Source organism: Leopardus geoffroyi, chromosome A1, assembly GCF_018350155.1.
Source record: "Leopardus geoffroyi isolate Oge1 chromosome A1, O.geoffroyi_Oge1_pat1.0, whole genome shotgun sequence".
NCBI classification, from domain to species: Eukaryota; Metazoa; Chordata; class Mammalia; order Carnivora; family Felidae; genus Leopardus; species Leopardus geoffroyi.
The window spans coordinates 156,125,892-156,142,132 of NC_059326.1; the positions used below are offsets into that span (position 1 = coordinate 156,125,892).

At 36.7% G+C, this 16,241-nt stretch overlaps 1 protein-coding gene and 1 long non-coding RNA gene across 5 annotated transcripts in view; one reads left to right on the forward strand and one right to left on the reverse strand.

The window, feature by feature from the left end:
- Nucleotides 1-16,241, reverse strand: part of KIAA0825 (KIAA0825 ortholog) — a 396,110-nt gene that overhangs the window by 49,564 nt on the left and 330,305 nt on the right. The window lies entirely within an intron of this gene.
- Nucleotides 1-16,241, forward strand: part of LOC123608396 — a 48,159-nt gene that overhangs the window by 5,940 nt on the left and 25,978 nt on the right. The window contains exon 2 of the long non-coding RNA XR_006717218.1: nucleotides 2,811-13,227. This is a non-coding gene — a long non-coding RNA (uncharacterized LOC123608396). The remainder of the gene's footprint in view (nucleotides 1-2,810; nucleotides 13,228-16,241) is intronic.

The window sequence follows — 16,241 nt, forward strand, 5'->3', positions numbered from 1 at the left end:
GACATGATACTCTATATAGAAAACCTAAAAGACTCCACCAAAGAATTGTTAGAACTAATACATGAATTCAGCAAAGTCAAAGGATATAAAATCAATGTACAGAAATTTGTTGCATTTGTATGCACCAAATATGAAGCAGCAGAAAAATCAAGGAATTGATTCCATTCACAATTGCATCAAAACAATAAGATACCTAGGAGTTAACCTCCCCAAAGAGGTAAAAGATGTGTACTCTGAAAACTGTAGAACACGTGTGAAGGAAACTGAAGAGGACACAAAGAAATGGAAAAATATTCCATGCTTATGGATTGGAAGAACAAACATCGTTTAAATGTCTATACTACCCAAAGCCATCTACTCATTTAATGCAATCCCTATTAAAATACCACCAGCATTTTTCACAGAGATAGAACAAACAATCCTTAAATTTGTATAGAACTACAAAAGACCCTTAATAGCCAAAGAACCCTGAGAAAGCAAAGCAAAGCTGGGGGCATCATGATTCCAGACTTCAGGCTTTATGACTAAGCTGTAGTCATAACGGTATGGTACTGGCACAAAAACAGACACATAGACCCATAAAACAGAAACCCAGAAATGGACACACAACTATATGGTCAATTAATCTTTGACAGTGCAGGAAAGAATATCCAATGGAAAAAGTCTCTTCAACAAATGGTGTTGAGAAAAACAGCGACATGCATAAGAATGAAACTGGACCACTTTCTTATGCCATACACTAAAAAGAATTCAAAATGGATGAAAGACCTAACCGTGAGACAGGAAACCATCAAAATCCTGGAGGAGAACACAGGCAGCAATCTCTGTGACCTTGGCCAGAACAACTTCTTAGTACACATTGTCACCAGAGGCAAGAGAAACAAAAGCAAAAATGAGCTATTGGGACTTCATCAAGAAAAAGCTTCTGTACAGTGAAAGAAACAACAAAACTAAAAGGCAGCCTATGGAATGGAGGAAGATATTTGCAAATGACATATCTGATAAAGGGTTGGTATCCAATATACATAAAGAACTTCTCAAACTCAACACCCAGAGAACATATAATCCAGTGAAGAAATGGGCAGAATACCTGAATAGACATTTCTCCAAAGAAGACATCAGATGGCTAACAGACACATGAAAAGATGCTAACCATCACTCATCATCACAGAAATGCAAATCAAAACCACGATGAGATACTACCTCACACCTGTCAGAATGGCTAAATTTAACAACACAAGAAACAGCAGGTGTTGGTGAGGATGTGGAGAAAGGGGAACACTTTTGCGCTGTTGGTAGGAATGCAAACTGGTGCATTCACTCTGGAAAACAGTATGGAGGCTCCTCAAAAAGTTAAAAATAGAGGAGCACCTGGGTGGCTTAGTTCAGCATCTGACTCTTGATTTTGTCTCAGGTCATAATCTCATGGTTCATGAGATCAAGTCCTGTGTTTGGCTCTGTGCTGACAGTAGCAGAGCGTGCTTGGGATTCTCTCATTCCCTCTTTCTCTGTCCCTCCCCTGTTCTCTCTCTCAATTTAAATAAACTTTATTTAAAGAAAAAAAGTTAAAAATAGAATGGCCCTATGACCCAGCAATTACACTACTAGGTATTTACCCAAGGGATACAAAAATACAGATTCAAAGGGATACATGCATCGTGATGTTTATAGCAGTATTATCAACAATAGCCAAATTGTGGAAAGAGCCCAAATGTGTCCACCAACTGATGAATGGGTAAAGATGTGGTTATATATACATATAATGGAATACTACCCAGCCATCAAAAAGAATGAAATCTTGACATTTGCAACAATGTGGATGGAGCCAGAGTGTATTATGCTAAGTGAAATATGTCGTTCGGAGAAAGGCAAATACCATATGATTTCACTCATTTGTGGAATTTAAGAAACAAAACAGATGAACATATGGGGTGGGGGAGAAATAAAGAAAAAGAGGGAAACAAACCATAAGATACTCTTAAAGATAGCGAACTGAGGGTTGATGGAGGGAGGGAGTGGGGAAATAGACTAAATGAGTAATGGGTATTCAGGTGGGCACTTGTTATGATGGGCACTGGCTGTCGTAAGTGATGAGTCACTGAATTCTGCTTCTGAAACCAATATTGCACTATATGTGAACTAACTAGAATTTAAATAGAACTTTGAAAAGAAAAACAAAAAGGACTGGGGGACTGTCTGAACATCATTCTACCAGATCTTCATTATAGCTCTGTGGGGTCTCATTCTCAAAATAAGAGATAAAAATGCTGAGATTAAGAGAGAGAAAGTGCTTTACTCAAACTCATGGGGCAAAACAGCACAGGTAAACTTCATACTCATTTCTGTCTGAAGACAACTCAGATCTTTCCTCTTTGTGTTGACTGAGTCCAGTTTCTTTAAACTAATTTTCTAAATCCCTGAGTTTGATTTCTTGTCCCTATGAAAGAATGTGGGTTATAATCTGGAGCATATGTGCATGTATTATCTTCAGTCTTGTTCTAGACAACATAAGGCATAAATAAATACATACATGTAGCATCAATGATTTCCACTTAAAAATCCAGTAAGTTCTAATATACATTTTAAGTTGATTTCATATTAATGTAGAATAAAATATATAATGTTTTAAATGTTATTCAATTTGAAATATTTGAGAACCAATAAAAGCACATATATGCTATAGTCATGTATAGTACAAATTTGTATAAAATTAATGTTTAAAAGTCTGATTATTTATAGAACCTCAGACAAATTTAATTGCCAGTCATTGATTTATAGCTCTCTTTTTGAAGCTTTTTCTTCCTTAACAGGATGTGGCTGCATTCTACCTAGTGATTTTACTGATGGATAACTTAAAATAGTGGGAGACGCTGTTGGAAATCTGTGCCCTGCAGCCTGATCACCAATGGCCATCACCTGCATCTGTATAAGAGGGCTGGCTTCAGGCTGCTGGAATCTACTCTGCCAGTATGGAACAGTCCAAATAAAACAGAACCAGAGCTTGAACTCATGACCACTGACCTCTGACCTGGATGAAGTTACACATCTCATTCTACATTTACCATATTAAACCAATCCACAAAGAAAAAAACTTCCTAGAACAGTATATTATCTCCTATTTCTATTCCTTGTCTTTCTGCTTCCTTCTATAGAAACTCCTCTTCTTGATCTGTCTTCCCCTGCTATGTTCCCCACTAATAGAGCACATTTCCATCACTCCTTGGATCTACTACTTCCCACGACCTTAAGTTGTCAACTTCTTTGAATTTTTAAAGATCATTCCTTTTATTAAACTATAGTAGCATCTTCATAAAATGTATTTTAACAAAGCATGATCTGTAAAACCTAAAAAATGAAGACAGCAAGTGTTTGAGGCTATGAGGGTGACTCAGAGAATCCTTGGTCAATACAAGGACAGGAGGCAGCAGTCATTGGGTAAGGTGCCTTTCTTTTAATAAAATGCACTAGGGACTCAGTGCCCATAGCCCTGTTCTCAGCATGGCCAGGAGGAAGCGAGCATTTACATAGCTACTCAACACTGTAAGGCTACTGTCAGTTGCATCTCTTGCAACTAAAATATGAATGTAAGGATTGTCAAAATGGGGAGAGATGTAGGTGAGGAAGAAGAGAAACATCACAAGGGGAGCGTATGTAGATTAGATGTCTTGCCCTGCTGTGCTACATTTGCGGTACATGAACACAGGAAGGGGAGGACACATCTCTGTATTGTTTGCATGTGCTGGGCTTAAAAAATGAATATTACTGTGCTTTTAAGGTAGATTATGCCAACGATGTGGCTTAAGTAGTGATTTCTGCCAATGTCAGGGTCCTGGCTAGAGACAGGAGGAACGGGCTATTAACACCTGCAATGCCAATGCTTTTTGTTTCTGGTTAGAGAGAAGCTCCTGCACCAGGAAACACACCAAAGCAGATACCAAGGACTGGGGAGAAGGGTGTGGTTTCCCAAATAGACGTGTAAATATGGCAAGAGTTGGTGCCTTTTTATCTGAGAGTTGGTGCAATAGAACCCAGTGACTCAGTCAATCTGGGAAAGAGCCTCAATGCTGTCAGTTAAGTCATCATTTCACATGGAGCTTTGCTGCAATTTTCACTGCAGTTTTTGTTTGTGAACTCAATTAACTCGTATGGAACATTGCTCCAGCTGACTAGACGCAAATGGTCCTGGTTATCATATCGTAACTCCCACCTAACAGAAACTTGCTTTTTTTTTTTTTTAATGTAAGTTCTATGCCAAGTCACATGCTCTTACCAACTGAGCCATCCAGGCACTCCAAAATGGTGACTCTTTACAAAAAATAAATAAATTAACTCAATGTGGGGCTCGAATTCCCAACCTCAAGATCAAGAGTTGCATGCTCTACAAACCGAGCCAGCCAGGAACTGTTGCTTTTGAATGTTCTGTCTCAGAGCCTGTTGTTCTGAGACAGTGGTCTTCAATTCAGAGCATCATGGGTGGCATTTGAGTATCATTCCTAAGATATTGGTACCACAGTTCTGTTTTCTTACAACTATCCCTGTCTGTCCTCACCTGAACAAAGGCCCTAGTTTTAATGATGGCATCCACATGTACACACAGACATAAAGGGTTCATTATTTCTAATCGAAGAACAGAAACTTAGAGAAATAAAGCATTACCTGCCATTTTCGTGATCAACACTTGCAATAGAGAGCATAAATGCTTCACTTTACAGAAATAGCTAGACCTTCGTGAACCCTCCCAGTGATTAATTAGGAAGCCTGTCTTACAGATTTTTCTCTCAGGTGTAGTAACCTTGTAGCCCTTACCATTAAGAACTAATAAATAAATGCTTGGTTAAGCATAAACAGGGTGATAGGCAGTGAAAGAATGATGATCTTGGTTTTTATGCAATATGCTCACTCTGTCATTTTACCTTGGAGGACAAAATAATATACAGAACTAAAAGTTACAAAAGCAACTACAGTGAGCAATTTGTTAGTATCCACTTAAAAATGTTAATAGCCCTCACTATGAAAGATCTTTGTGGTTAATCATCTAATATGATTAATTCTAAAAAATTCATGATTTTAAGAAAGTGTTTCAAATTTTGCAATTAAACTGAAGACATGTACTAGGTAAAGACATCTAGAGGGTGATCAGATGTTTAAATTTACTGTAAAAATAGGAAGTAAACTAGATCACAAAGCAAGTACTCAAAATCACATGGAAGCCTGCCCATTTAGCAAATATTTGAGTAGCCAATTTGCACAAATGTTGTAAGTGACCTATCATATTAAACACAACTCCTCATCTCCTTCCCATATATTTTATGCCAGTAAACCCAGATAACTGCCAAAGGCTCCCATCATCCTTTTTAAATAAACTTTAGAAAGTAGTATGTCAAGCTGGGAGCTTTGACAATCATGAAATGTTATCTCAATCTTCAAAATTTTAACTTCTTTCATGAACATGACAATAAAAAGTAGTTAACGTCATTACAGCTTTGCAGTCAGAATCCCACAAACATGACAGTGTACTTAGAAAAAAAATTCAAACTAGCTGATGACAAAATATTTGGATAACTATCTGAATCTATAAATAACTAATTCATCCTAAAAGGATCTTTAGAGCAGCAACAAATTATTTTATAAAATCTAGGACACAATATGTGAGTCAGATCATTCACTTTTGTTCCTGGTGCAATGTGGGTTATGAAAATCTGATAAATTTGTACTTCTTTGAAAATTGCCAGCTCAGTCAAGAATTTCCCTTAAACCAAAATAGTGACTTGAGACATACACAAAAATATATTCTTTAGGTAGAATAAAGAGTTCAGATCTACATTTTGCTCTCTCAAGCCCACAAAAAGTATCTCCCAAAGATGCTGCCTTATATCTTGAATAATTCCTAAATAAAAAATTGCCGATTTACTTGGATAAGAGAGCCCTGGATTAGGTGTGAACAAGGAGTAAGAGAGCTACCTAAAAATATCACAGATCTTTGCAAATCCTCTTTCTGTTACACAGAATGTCAGCATGGCCCTTGCATTCAAACAAATGCAAAAAACTAAAGACCATTAAGTAAACTGTAAGCTCTTTTTGCAAAAAATAACTTTAGCTTTCTTTGTAATTCTTCCAAAGACTAACATGGTGCCACTGTGAGCTTCCTACATACACTGATCAAATGGGTTTTACCTTCCCCCACCCAGGAACAAATGAAGAAGAAGAATATCCAAAAGACAACATCAGAAAGATGCTCCGGTTTTCTGGGTATTTAATTAATATCCACTTTTCTGGATATTTAAAACTGTTCATTAATAAAACTATTTATATGCTCTCATCTATAGAGAGCAGTTAATAGTGACTAAAATCTCACTACCCAGAAATAACTTCAATATTTGGTGAATGTCTTTCTAAGCATCTATGTTCATACAAAAACATAGAAAAATTTTTAAATAGAATAATTCTATAAATGATGGCTTTAATAACAAATAAAGAAAAAAGTGAAGTGAAAGGGAAAAATGGACTTCTGAGAACTGTTTCCTCACTGAATTGTTAGAATTCCTTAAAAAATCCTTTAAATTTATTTAAGAAAAAAAATACTATGAAAGAACTAGAAGTGGCTGAAGTCCGTGCTTAAAAAGCATCTCTTGAAAGCAGAAGGAAAAGGATATGCTGACACATCAGTGGTCCTGCCTACCACTTCCCTTTTTCTCCAGTCTTCAGTAGTTTATGTATGTGTGTGGGCACACTTATGTATGTTTTTACACTTTCAGGATTTATAACATTCAACCACATATCTAGATTTCCATAATTGTTTAATCTTAGCTATTTTTATCAAGTGTTTTATTTGGATTCTTCTTTTGCTAATAATAATTATCATGGGTGCTCCAGTCCCTAAATTCTTACCTGCTTTAGAATGTTGTCTTTATATATGAAAGATAACTTGCCTATGAATGAAATTCTTAGATCAAATTTTTTTTTGCCCCTGGAAACTAATAGGCACAGCCCCACTGTTCTCTGTCATTAAGTGTTGCTTTGAAGAAGTTTAAGACACACCTGGTTTTCTCCTTTATCAGACTTAATTTCTCAGGCATCTCTAAGATGCCCAAGTAATTTTATCCTTAAATACCAGAAATTACATTAGCATATGTTTTGGTGTTGATTATTTTGTATTAAGTTTTCTCACATATAAAGGGCCTTTGGCAATATACAGATCAGATCTTTCTTTAGGAATGTTTTCTTATATATTACATCATTTTTCATTCCATTTGTTCTGCTATTCAGAAATTTTTTGGTTGTTGAACCTCCTTTGTCTGCTATATCTATCATTTCCTTTATAATAAATTTTATAGTTTTATCCTAATTTGGTTTGTGAGATTTATCTTCCACAATTTAATTTCTCAATTCTGATCCCCATGACTTTATTTTCAGGAGTATACAGTTGAACAACACAGAGGTTAGAGGCACAAATCCCCGCAAAGAGCTGAAAATTCATATGTAACTTTTGACTCCCCGAAAACTTCATGAAAGCCTTACCAATTATATGAACAGTCAATTAATGTGTATTTTGCGTATTATATGTAACATATACTGTATTATTACAATAAAGGAGGCTAGAGAAAATATTAAGAAAATTATAAGGAAAAGAAAATACATTTATAGTATTATAAAAAAAAGTGGTTTGCACAGTTCAAATCCATGTTATTGAAGGGTCAACTATATATTCTAATTTTTATTGCCTTTAAGGGGGCTTCCAAGTCTATAATGATTTCTACTTTTTCCATTTTTCCCGAGTTATCCAGCTCAGTTTTCATTTTATGTCATTGTACCACTTTTTTGAATTGTCCTTTGATTGTTTTCAAGAGGTCATGTTGTCTGTAATTTCTTTGAGACTCTGGAGAATTATTTTTTTGAACACTTCCTGTGTTTCTCTGTGCCATCCTTCGTCCAATGCATACTCTTCATTTGTCTTTCATTTTCCCTTTTTCCCCAAGTTTTATGTGTAGGTCATAGTTGGGTTTTTCATGCTGATAAGGTAAACTTTCTTAAGGACAGGCTATTACTTTTTGTTGTTTATTTGTGCTCTGGCTTCTTCAAGCCTCTCTGAAATTAATATATAATCTGATTATCATCAAGAGTTCTTCTAATACTTGCATCAAGAATATCTTGAGGTCAGTGTTAACAACCTTTCATCCAATGCTTCAGTGTTTCTCACACATCAAAGGTTTCCCAAAAACTCCTACCATGGGCTGGCTGATTCTCATCTCTCTTCTTTTCTCAATGCTTATCTATCACACTCCTTCAGGCTCCTCTGAAAGTCTAATCACTGTTCATCAAACATTTGTGGGCTAACCTTTCACTCCACTTCTGTCTCCAAGTGACATGTGATGTTTGTGAAAACAGTTTTAGGGCATTAATACACCTCTGGAATGGAGGACTAAGCAAAGGATCAAATTGACTCTATTTTATTAAATACCACGTTGCTGTTCTTTTTTGGTTAGAGAAGTGGAGAGCGTATTTTAAAGGTAGTGTCCTTCTTAGTTCTTTATTTTGACATGGTTATATGTTTTTGTATCAGGGATTATCGTGTTTCTTTTACTCTCCAATTCAGATATTGAGTCAGCAATGTTCTTTTCTCCTAATTAGGTTTTAGTTATATCTAGGGGCTCCCTAGGTGCCTGTGGCCAAGAACTCTAATATAAATAAAAATGCAATATAATTTTCTGTTCTATTATAATTATCAACTGAGTTAAACCTACTGAGATGACTATTAAGCTGCAACACAAACTTTGTGAAATGTGTGGTCCCTGAAAACATTTTTTACCTCAGTCCTAAAACGACCCAAGTTGTCAGAAAGGGGTAAGCTTACGTATCACCTTCTTTTTAAAAGCATACTTTCCCAGACCTTCAGAACTTTTCCAAGCCACTCTGCCCTGGCTGTAGTCTGCCCTAATTATCTTTGGCAGTGAAGGAAACTAAGAGGCATCTCCTCAGCTCCTGCTCCTCATCTAGAGTGTTGTAACTGAAGACAGAGGCAGATAAAGGACTATTCTTCTAACTAGAACGAGTTTGGCTTGAGTTATTTTATTTTTTCAAGTATTATATTCTCAAGTATCCTGCAAACATTCTTTCCCTGTATTTCTGTGGTGCCCAAACAAACAGGAACATCATAGATAAAAGGGGGTTTTAAAACAATAACCACAACATGGTAAGTAAATAATAACATATTGCATATTTGAAAGTTACTAAAAGAGTAGATCTTAAAATTCCTCATCATGAAAAAAATTTTGTAACTATGTATGATGACAGATGTTAACTAGACTTAACTGTGTGGCGATCATTTGGCCATGTATACTAGTACTGAATCATGTTGTGCACCTTAAACTAACATGTTATATGTCAACTGTACCTCGATAATAAACAATTATAACAGGCTAAGGAGACATACTGTTTTCACGACTGACAAAACTGATAGCATTCGTCCACTTTTGTGTCTCATCTTTCATGTACTTCCACAATATAGGGAGGCTCCAAGTAAAACACTTCTTTGCTTTACAATCAGGCTGAACTTATTCCTTAAATCCAAACTGTGGCTTCCATGTTTTATGCTATATTATGGTCTATGATATTAGTATTAAATCAAATCAGACATAAACAATTATAGCCATTGACAGTTAATCGTCATACAAAGCTATCAAATATGTAAGTCCATATAGTTCATGGTATTTTTTTTAAAAACTAAGAATATCTAAAATATTTACAAAACAAATGGTTTTTAGTAGCTCTACTGGTTTGTAATACTGTAATGTACTTTATTTTCCAGCATAATTAATACATTTTAAATATCTGTTTCAGCTCAAGACTTAAAATATTAACAAATATTCTTTCAGGGAAAATATCATTAAAGCAAGCTTAGAAACTCTAAATCAGAGTAACATTTTACAGACAAACTGCAGTTAAGTAAAACAAACAAATAAACAAAATAACAGGCCTCATGTAATTTTGCTTACAGGGAAACCCATTCCAAGATTCTAATGAGCATTCCAAGCACACAGTGAGAGAGAACCCTTATCTTTGTGAATGACTTCAAAGTATAAAGCTTGGGTCTGAATTAACTAACATCTATTATTCAACAGTTCAGTTCGACAGACATTTACTATACATATAGCACAAGGCACTGAGTTAGGTGGTATGAGGTATAAACAGACATAGAAGACAGGCCTCAAGGAGTGAACAAGCCAGTAACTAGGAGATAAAGCATGCGTACAGGTCACTGCAATAGCAGACAGAAAGTGGTGATGCTATGAAAGGTAAAAACGAAAGGCTGGGTTAGCAGAGAAGCCGGAAGATTCACTTTTAGCTGGGAGTTAATGGACAAGGCTTTGTGTAGGAGGGAGCATTTGAGTTGAACTTCAGAGGATAGGAAAGATGGGGCAGGGACCTAGGAAGGGCACAGCATGATCAAAGTCTTGCAAATGTGAAAGGAGTAGAGAGGTTTTGAACAAATGGAGCATAGCTTGTCCATGGGAAGACGTGTTAAGGTTGGAAAGAAGCTAATGTTTACACCTGAAAATGGATTGGGGTTTATTCACATAAGAAAAAGTGGTTTTCCATGTTCCCTGTGCATTCAGAATCCCTCTGGGGATCCAGTTAAAATTCCAGTTCCAAGGCCCATCCCAGATACTGGTCTGTGCATATGCATTTTCAGTGAGCACTCTAGATCACTCTGATCTGTGGTCCTTAGAACCACACTTTGCGAAATACCTGTGTAGGACCTGGAAAGCAGTTCTTCTGAATTTAGAATATATTTTTAGGTAATAGAAACTTTGCATGTTTTTTGAACAGGGAAAATTTGGTTACAGAAACTCTGGTTGTTTCGATTTATTTATGGCACTAAATATTTTTTTCTATTATGAAAGCAGATAATGAGCCCTTAAAAGAATATTGATAAAATGTAATCTCTCTCTCTCTCTCTCTTTCTCTCTCTCTCTCTCACACACACACACACACACACACACACACAAACAGCCTACACCTCCAGATGTAAGAAATTTCTCTTCTACCAAAAAGAGTGTTCAGAAAATAAGCTGTGCAAGCCCAAGAATTCTGCAGAGTTTGAAGTGTCTGTATTCAGAAGCAGCGTGAAACATCAAATGCTCTGCACATCAGTAGGTTTGGGTAGAAGAGAAATTTAAATAAGGGATGAACTACGCTGTGAAGCAGTAAGAAGGACTTCTATGTAATCTGACCTGTCAGTGTTAAGTTGAAAAGGGGTGTGCTCATGCTTACATAAATCTTCATGCTGGTTTTACTAATTAACATGTGTAAAAATCATAGGAAAATTTTCCACAGGAGAAGGTGATGCCTCTCCTTACCCCTTTATAATTCATTTTTCTTCTAAGCTTTTTTAATGGTGGCTGGAATCCTGCAGTAGGAATCACATTCTTGATTTTTTGACAGCATTGCCACATTTTCATCCTTTTGGTGTTTCTTAATTTCCGACTCTGCATTTTGACAGCTCAACCCTGTTGATTAATGCCTTGTAGGAACCCCTATATGGCCTGCCTGTTAGCGATCTAATTTTGTGCTGGAATGCCTGGGCTGGTATGTTGAACCGATTCACCACCCAGGTGGCTACATTTGGACTAAATGAGCTGTGAAGGGTTTCATCTTTGCCCATCACAGTCTTCCTTAGCTGAGCCCCACAGTATGCAGCCACCGCTTCGACATGATTTGTCACAACCCATCAATAGAAAATAAATTATTGCCATTCTCACTTGTCAATGGGCTTGTCTTCACTTCGGCTGGCCTAATGATTGGAAGCTCAAAGGGAACATTTCCCATCTTTGTGGAGCATGATTATGACCGAATGCACTGCTCCCCTATGCATCTTGGCCAGTAAAAACACGTAGGGAAAGCAAATTAATTGGCTGTTTTGCGCCAGTGATTAGAACATTACGCTCGAAGTCTGCAGAAACTGATATTAGGCAAGCAAGATTAGGTCGGTTCTGACTTTTATTTGCTTAGTGCAACATGATTAGCAACTGTTTCATTCAAGGTTAGTGCTCTTGCTGCTGAAGAAAATCTTCATAACATAATGATGCTGCATACCTTTAAGCTGATAAGCATGTTCCAGGCAGAAATCAAAAATCTCTTTGGGAAAGGAAGCAAATGAGGAGATGTAACAGAGAACTCATCAAATGGCTTTAGAGCCATTCTTATGTCTGGCACTTTTGAAAATTATATTCCTAGGAAACCCGCTCTGCAAGCTATATTTGCAGAATGTAGAGATGGTAATTGTGTCAGTTCACGAGACAAAGAATAAAAGTACCCAAGGAGCAACACGAAGTAGAAGGTGACACCTTTCAATGAACTAACTAAAAATGAGCTTGCTTTAAAAGAAACCGAAACTCTTCTTTTTTACAAACTACAGAAAGAGCAGGAAGAGCAAAGGATACAATGGCAGGGCATCAAGTTAGACCTCATAATTAAATTCAGAGATACAGGAGATCAAAGAGGAAACTGTATTTAAAAAATTAGGTCTAGGGTGTGGATTTGAGTTTCCCAGTTAACAGCTTTGCCTGCAGTATAATGACAAGAGGCTTTATCTAACAGAACAATACACAAGGATGCGGTGTACAAGTAAAAGAATGCCTGACACTTTAATTATTTTAAATATGGTGTTGTTTTAGATTTGGGCCATGTCTACAAAACTAAGCAGTTTTTTACGATTGCCCTATCTTATCTACCACCACCACCTAGGAATGAGAGAGGGAAACATACTGTGAATGAAAATCAGAATGTGAGTTCCCAACTTCCATTCTCTCTGGCCTTCTTAGTAAATCTTTTGCCATCTCATTGTTTGTTCTTTAGCCCAGAGACAGATGCCCCAGGAGTACAACTAAATCTGCAAAGGATACACACTTTAGAAATACTATTAAGTGTACTTTCATGTTTGTTTAATGTAGCTCAGGTCTCACCTCTGCCACAGAACTTGACGCCTGTGGTTTAAGAACACTAAAATGCTTCTGCTCAGTACCAACAGAACCGAGGGATGCAGGGAACTTTTTCCCTACATCATAAATATTTTTGTTTACCAAACCTTTAGCATTTTCTTCCTCTTTTCCTAGCATGAGTTACTGCCTTCTGATCTTTGGAGACATAAGGTTCTTGAGCTCCCAAGTCAACCTCTTTGTCTTCCAGATTAAGGTCACATGTCATCTTGGAGAACTCCTCCTTTCACAGGTTAGTGGTCCTTATGGGAGGAAGTCTTGCCTGCTCAAGGCCTTCCTTCATGACATCTCCTGTTTCCAGCTTCTTCCAGTAAAGCACACTGCATCTTTTACTTCTTCTTTTATCTTCTTCCTGTCTTGGACTATTCAAGTAAGATCTATGTCCTGTATATTTTGTCTGCTATTTGGGTTTTACTTACAACTCAATTTTACCTTCTTGTCTTTGTATTTTGCTGCCCCCCAATTTTTTTAAATGTACACACACTATCCTTTACTCGACCCCATCTGCTCAAATTTGATCCTGGTGAACATTCTTTATCTTCTTTAGCTCCTAGATCGTGATATTTCCTTACAAAGCATATCCCTAACTGCATTCTGAGATGTGACTATATGTTTTATGTACACAATGATACATACACACACACACACACACACACGCACACACACAAACACACACACACAAACACACATACACAAATTAAATTTGGGGTCTTTTTAGAAATTATGTACCCATACCTGAATCAACACTGGGAAGTTAGATGAGAGATCACCTGGTATATTAATAAATACACAGTTGTTACTCTATATTTAACACACAGATGGTTTTTGCTACCCAATGGCTGCCTTTATCTATGCTGTCTATGCAGTGGTTGCTGTCAATACTATGAATATTCGTGTGATTTCAACATATATTTGTAATATTTCGTATTTATTAAGATAGCAAGGATTTGTACTACACACATTTGTCGTCCGTGGAAGGTGAAAAAATAAATTTTTAAAAACAAAGTAGTTGTGTGTTTCTCAAACTTTTTCCCAATCAAAAAAAAAAAAAAAAAAAAAAGCAAAATGATTGAATTCTTCAAAGTAAAAATTAACAATCTTATCTCTTTAGCTCCTGTTTATATACTGTTAAAATTAGAATTATGAAAAACATGCAATGTCAAGATTAGGAAATAGGGTCTAGAAAACATCTGCATCAAGGCTTTACAATACACATATCTACCCTAAAGAGACAGCTCTCTCAAGAGAAGTGGAGGGTCTGAGATTTTACCCCGTTTTCAAGCTAACCAAATAGCCTGTCACAGTCTCATAAATGCTGACAAAAACACAAGGCCTTTAGGAAAGAGGCAAAGATGTTACTTAACCAGGGCACCAGGGGCAAATCAGCTTCAGGTTCACGTTGTTACTATAGCTCCTCAAGTTGCACAGGGCAATGCAGATTGGCCCAGGTAGATGCTGCACCCATAGAGGGTTTGTGTCTCAGCTGAGGAATCTCAAAATTAGGAAATCTACTCTTACAAGATGGCTTCTAGAAAATGCACCCACCCTTTGCCCCTTAAGGGGACATTATCTTTATTATCTTGGTGAAGAAACAAATCTGTTGTCTGTCTTGAGGGAGGCACTACCTCTGTCATCCAAAGGCTTTTTGCTATCGCCAACATCCCTGAAATGCAAACATCTTTGGAAAGATAGTCCAGAACAAAAGCCGTCATCACCTGTGGAAACACCATGGAGAGCTACCACCTTAATAAAGTTTTAAATACTATTAATAATATTCATTAGAATACTTCTGTGGTCTAGGTTGCTGTGTATATTATATCATTTAATTTTATCAATAGGTCTATGAAATAAGTACTATTATCCTCATTTCATAGATAAGAAAAATTGAGGCACTCTAAGTTACTTGACCAAAGAGGACGTTTTTCTGCAGGACGTCTACCTGCTACTCAGTATGCTGTATAGATAACAGTAATATTCTTGTGTAAAAAATAACTAGTCAAAACCAAATTTTGATGCATGCATTTCAGAAAGGAGGCATAAAATGAAGTTCCTGGTAGGCTATTGAAACAAGTCTGGATTTGACTAGTTATAATCAATATGAATCGTGTACACTTGTATATTCTTTTGTAATTGACCATGGGGTTTCACAGATATTATTTTTTCTTTCAAAAACTATTGTTTGGTTGTCTACTCTAGGAAAAGTATTAAGTTTGGTTGTAGTGAACAGAAATAATGTTATTGCCTTCACTGAGCTTAAAGTCTAATCACAGAGAACACTGTCAAACAAGTAATACATAATTACTTAGTGACATTGCATACTTTGACCTGGATGATCTCATTTATTTCCCCCAGAATGTGTTGCCATATATATATACTTACTCATGACCTCCCAGAACTATAACTCTGGTTTCTATCTGACTGTGAGTTTCATATTTTTTTATCTGAAAGTTTTGCTAGGCATCTTGGGTGTTTCTTCCCACAAAAGGCTTTTTCTCTGGTGTTCTCTACCTCAGTGAATGACAGAACCATTTATCCAGTGACCAAATGAGACATTTGAGCATCATAATTTTGCTTTTTTCTGATAAACCATCAAGTCCTATTTTATCTACTAAATATATTTTGAATTAATCCCCAGTGCCACTCATTTAATTTAGGACACCATTGCCTCTGGTGAGAATGACTGCAAGACTGACTTGCAAGTTGGTATTTTACTATCTCCTATTTTGCCCACCCCCTCTAAACCCATCTCCACTTTTCAGTTAGAACTAATTCTCTACAAAGGAAATTTGGTTAAGTCATTTCCCTATTTAAAACTTTTGATTCTCCATAGTCCTTAGGATAAATTCTCTGCAGAACACACAAAAGTGCTTTACGAGGGGACCCAGACTCATCTTTTACCTTAACCAACTCTGATTTCCAGCATAGATAACTATTTTCACATGTGAATGTATAATGTTCTTTCTCATCTTGAGTGGCACAGGTGCTGTTTTGTGCAATGGAATACTACTTTGCTTTTTTGCCTTCACTTGTCTGACCCTCCTTCCAGCTTTGCCTGGCCAACTCCTATCCTTTGAATTCTAAAGTGTTGCTTTTATTGTGAAGTCCTTGCTGCTGTTCCTAATTTGGATTGAATTTCCTTCCTCTGTGTTTCAGACAGCACCTGTCCTCTGATGATGGCATACATCATATTGGACTGTAACTGCCTTTCTATTTGTTTTTATATACTACAAACCCCAGGAGGGACAG